The following is a 5,943-nucleotide window of genomic DNA, read 5'->3' on the forward strand; positions in this document are numbered from 1 at the left end:
CTGTACTTTTACTCAAGTACGGAAAGTGAGTACTTTTGCCATCTCTGATGATATGTGGGAAATGTTTCTACCCTTCTCAAAAATCAGTGTTCGTCTGAATGATCTTTCTAGGTATTAAAGCAATTAAACGATTCTTATATTTGCGGATCAGCTTTTTGCTTGTTTTCACTTATATTTTGACCATCTTGAGGAAAGGTTCCCAAACTTTTTGGCTTCTGAACCAGGACCAGAATGAACATCAATATTGGTTATAATACAAGTATTTCTAAACAAAATCTGCTAACGATTGATACAATAGTACTTAAAACAGCATCAACAACCAATATACTGGTATGTTGTCCCATAAGAGAAGCTCTTGTACCTTTAAACATATAAATATGTTTCATGATAATTGTTATTGTTTAGTTTAATTTTTCTAGAATATCTCAAGATCTTGATCTGTGACCCCAACGTTGGCCTTTGATCATACAAGGCGATGAAGTCTTTGAGGTTGGAAGGCTGCCTTGCTGTTATCCTAATAATAAACTGGCTTTGGGCTTAATTTAGATTGTCTGACTTAGACTATTTCCATTTGTTAGAGAAAAAAACAAAACTAAAACATTTGCACATTGGGGGCCAAAACTGCTTTTAACCTGATGTCTACACCATGAATATTTGAATTTTTAGCTGCTGGAGGATTTCCCTGCAGACAAATATATCTTTATGCAATGAAGAAAAACAGACAGGCGTTTCTTAAGCCAGCTAACTAGCAGTGGAGAGCATTATTTTTCAATTACTCCATGTTGCATATAGCCAGAGAAAGCTTCATCTGGTTCTTTGATAAATACCGACTATATACCATAGGTATACATTTTTACCAGCTGCTAACTTATATTTATTCAGCAGCATACAGAGCCACCTTTGTCCTCCACAACTTTCAGTAAGAATTGTCCAGAGGATGTTTCCCACCACAGCAATAAACCAGGATTAGCTGTGGGTTTTGACTCTGTCATTGCAACACATCTATCTGTTTTTGGTTTCAGCTGTTCTGTTGTACATTTGCTGCTCTGAATGGGACCATTGTTCCGTAACATGACCCAATTACAGCCAGGCTTCAGCAAACTGCACTGGTTCCTGTTCTCAATGAAGTAGGTAACAAATAAAAAAACAAGTAGAAAGCACATCTTAGAGACATGTTTTTTGAAGTTTCCTATTTCTGCAAGCTAGTTTCAAACGTGGCTTTGGTAGCTTATCTGGTAATATGGTAATAAATGTATGCTTAATAATAATTAACTTCAAAGAGGGTCGGAGAATTTTAGTTCTTTGAACTTACTTTGGTTTAGATTGATTGTTGTATTATCTACCCTCAGTTTAAAGACACACAGGTTTTTACTCATGAGTGAGACTGGAGACCTGGGCTGGAAACTACGTGTCACTGCTGATGTGAGGTAGCCTGTCTGTGCTGATACATCATGCCTTTTGGTTAATAACTTTGATAATGCTTGTAGTTCATCACTGAGGTGTAACTTTGCAAGCTAAAGTCATGATAACTTAAGGTTCATTGAGAACATAGTTTTTCAAGTATCCTAAACAAACCCTACATTTTCTAAATATGCTTTCTTGAACTTGTCTTAAACTGTATTCATTAATGCTAACTAGGGACAGAAAAAAGGCTGAAATTGAGCCCCTGTGTTTTTGCAAATGATCCGGTCATACAGGGAGATTTGGTTGTACTCGAGATTTCTCTCAGTGGTGGACTTTTGGGATGTAAATGGCCTGTATGACATACACACCCTCATTCTTCTAGAACTTTTGGTTCTTGAAGTGACACTCCAAAATTTTAGACTAAGACAACCTTTATTGTCTAATTTCATTTTGTACAGCTTTCATGACATTTCCATATTTTAAAGTGCAGCAATGATCAAATGTAAACAGTGAGAAGGAAAAAAACGCATTTATATGGAAGATCAGAGCATTAATAAATAGGGTGCAATTATGCAGTATTTTGGTGTTTCAGTGTGATGCAGAGTCTATGACATGCTTTAGAGTTTTCTCAGCAGTCCAGCTGTCTGATGGCGGCGGGGAAAAAGCTGTTGCAGAATCTGCTGGTCCTGCATCGAATGCTGCAAAGCCTCTTCCCACTTTCATGGAGGAAAGAGGAGCCTGGATGATCCTCTCTGCTGTTCTCTCCACTATCCTCACTTTCTTCCAGTCTAAGGTGCTGCAGCCTCCACACCACACAGTGAGACAGCTGGTCAGAACGCTCTCTATGGTGCTTCTGTAGAAGGTGGGGAGGATGGATGGGGACAGGTGGGCTCTCCTCATCCTCCACAGGAAGTACCCTTTAGTGTTTGCGCCTTATTTGTCAGTGGGTTCCATCTCAGCACCCCTTCAAGAACTTTCTAGATATCTCCGTTTTTTTTTTCTGTGAAAATAGTGATATTTATTTCATTGATTTTTTTTTTGCTGTGGAAGTATTACTATTATGCAAAGAGCGATCTAGCTCTTCACTGATTGATGGGCACAACAGCTGCCTCTCTGACTTTATTGCTGAAGCCATTTCTCCTTGGAGTTGTGTTAATTCAACTAGTCATTGGCTTCTTTAGGAATATACATGTGTCTTCCAGTGCCCCTAGTTAGCTGTTGCTATATTTGTATTATAAAGACCAGGAGGTTTCCAGATAGTTTTTTCTTTTATGATGAGGGGAATGTTAAAAAATATCAAGCTGTAATTGGTAATAAAGCAAGTAAACAAAGGACACTTTGATTTTCTTGACCTAGAAGAGACCCCTGACAATACAGAGATCACCAGACAAGGCATGTTTATGAGGAAACAACAACTGAGAACACATAAGCTTAAATTCAACAAGGTCACAGAAACACTCCTTAAAGGTTCTGTTCAATATTAGAATAATAGCATCACTGTTGCAGAATATTAAATTAGGCTGCAGATCCATGATGTGAAACTGCTGTTCCAACACATCCCTGCTCTATTGGAGGGAGAAATATTGACTTTAGAGGCCGTAGAGGTCCAGTGAACTCATGTGCAGAAAACCAGTTTGAGATTTCTGGAAGTAGAGATCATAGGTACAGAGTGGTAATTATTGGATGAACAGTCTTAGTCAGACTTTGGTAGTTTTAGGACATAAAATTAGCGCAAAGGGCACAAATATGGTAAAGACAATATTATCCCCCCACAATGATACCACCACCACCAGCAGCAGCATTACCCATTGATATATAGCAGGATACATTCGTGATTTAATGTTTCCTTCCTAATCTGAATTATGGTTTGAACTTCATCAAGTCTAGATTTCTAAATCTACACTGACAATAAATAATGCTACCTCTTCTGGCATTTACTTAATTATATTTAGTTACTTTAACACAATTGTTTGATGTCCTACCCTGCTAACATGAATCAGTTGTGTTAAAGTAACTAAATATGATTCAGTAAATGCCAAAAACGGATGCATCAGGCCATGTGAACTGTTGACTCAATATGCTGATATGTTGAAGTAGATATGTTTACAGTTATTTAGAGTTTAGAGAGAATCTTTGCATTTGCAGCATCATCTCTAAAGTGAGGGATCAGGATTACCTACCTTTGCTTCAAATGTCTCATGAGATAATGACCTGATGATTCTGTCTAAAGTCTGCAACTACAACTTCTATATAGCAAAGCTAATTAACCTTTAGGGATTGCTTAAAGTAAATTAATATTAGAAGGCGAAGCAGAGATGTGAAAGGCCTAGAGATAATAATTCATTGTTAAAAAAGAGCTTACACCTAAGGTGCATTCCTCTGAAAGAAAACAACCCATAGGCTGCCTTTGGCATTCAGCAGCTCAGACCCACCCACCCCTGCCCTACTGGTCTTTCCTGAAAAAGACAAAGAGTGTCAGAGGAAGCATGTAAGGATATATGTGACCCACAAAGAGACCAGGAAAGGAATAAGGTGCAGCACTGTCCTTCCTGAAGTTACAGTGTATCCCGGCAAGGACTCAGCTGTTCTATAAAGGAGAAGGTGAGACATTGTGCATTTAATGCCAACATCTCTAAAAAGTGTTCAAGTAAACCAATGTGGGCAATAAAACAATAAGAACTTTCAATATTGACACCTGTTCAATATCATTAGAAAATAGGTTGCATAGAATAATTTATAGTTTCAATGAACTGTGATCCAGAACCACATGGCATTCTGGGAGATGTAGGCAGAGGAAAGGATTTAGCCTCTCATCCTCTCATAGCCAATCTAAGCCAGGTTGGTGGTAGTGCAGCCCTCTTTTTAAAAGTTAAATGTGGCCCCCTATCCCCTTGATCTTTCATTTAAATCTGTAAAAACGAATCAAAATTATCACAATGGATTAAATTGAGAGAATCATTTCATGACACATTTCTCATCAATATTGCATGTATGTTAAACACCTAAACCAAATGTATTCATTTGCGCTCCTGTAGCCTATAAAGACTGAGGTTTAATCAGAGTGTTTAAATCCTGGTTGTAAAGTTACACTGTTCTGCCTGTTTTTTTCTGCTTCTGTAGACAGTGGCCAACAAGGGCCAGTGTCCCTGTAGAACTGGTCCAGTCCAGTTATGACATAAGACTAAAGGAGGACATAACACTAAATCTGTTTCTTATGAAACTGTAATTGATCCCTGGTATCAGTTTCACTTTTTTTAATTTACTGTTTTAATTCAACAAGGACGGAAAGAATTAAAATGTTTCACTTTTAGCTCTGCCCATACTAAGATAGGATCACAGCTTTTATCTGCTAGATCCGAGGCCTGCAACCTGCAACAAGTGAGAAATGTGCTTGTGTTGTAACTAATCTGTAAATCAGTTGAAAATGCAAACTGTTGACCTTTTCCACCTACTGGAAGATGCTTCAGGTGCTCTGCAACCTGCAACTGAACTAAATGGATACATAAGATAGATGCATGAATACATACAGTCTCACAACATATTTTAAGCTCACACTTTTTTAGTAAAGGGGATGCTAGGTGCAATTTGGAGATGTGTGTGCTTATTCTCTGCAAGAAGCTGTACTGCAGAGGCATGTTGCAAATCCATTATATACAGTACACTAAGGATGTAAGAATGATGCAGTATTGTCTTAAATCTGGTTGTCAGGAAATGATTTAAATTGCAGCTAAAGTGTATTGAGTGTTACAGCATTTACTAAGCACCCACAAAAACATTAAGATTTCACCATAATCTCTCTAGAGAGGTTACGTTTTAGGGTTGCTTAGATTATTGTGGGAAATCTTACGCTCTTTAACAAATAGATCTAGAATAGATCTTTAACAAATGACAGATCTTTAACAAATAATCTAGAACATCCAGTGAAGACTATGCGATTCCCCCATGGATTGGTCATTTTTAACACTTGTAAGGTTTTAATCTGGTGTGAGGGGTTCCTGAGGCACCACAGAGCACATCAGATAACTCAAGGAGAAGTTTATGCAGAAATGTAAAACAAAGTTTATGAAGCAAGATCTGAAGCTTTAACCATTATACAGAGCACTCAATCAATTATCAGTAGGACTGGACATGGCTGCATCCCTACCAACAGCATTCATCAGAATAACAGTTGAAAGGTCCATGGTATCTCTCAAGGAGCTGTAGATATCCACAGTTCTGGTGGGAGAGGCAGAAAGAAAGCCATTGTTGACAGAAAAAAAAAATCCCTGTTTGCATTTTACTCAAGCACTGCTGGGAGGCAGCAAACTTGTAGAAGGACATGCTAAGCTCAAATGAAACCAAAATATAACTTACTGTATTGCATAAGTTTCTCAACTTTTGGTTGAATACAAACATTATATGTTACCCTGAACTCTTCAGCACTGTAATGTAACATGGTGGTGGTGGTATCATGCTGTGGAGAATTGTCTAGAGACAGTACTGAAACTGTTTTAAAAACTGCAGATTTTGAGCAATTTCCACGAAGCTAATATTGCTAAT

This window comes from Cyprinodon variegatus, unplaced genomic scaffold (assembly GCF_000732505.1).
Source record: "Cyprinodon variegatus isolate N-32 unplaced genomic scaffold, C_variegatus-1.0 Scaffold987, whole genome shotgun sequence".
NCBI classification, from domain to species: Eukaryota; Metazoa; Chordata; class Actinopteri; order Cyprinodontiformes; family Cyprinodontidae; genus Cyprinodon; species Cyprinodon variegatus.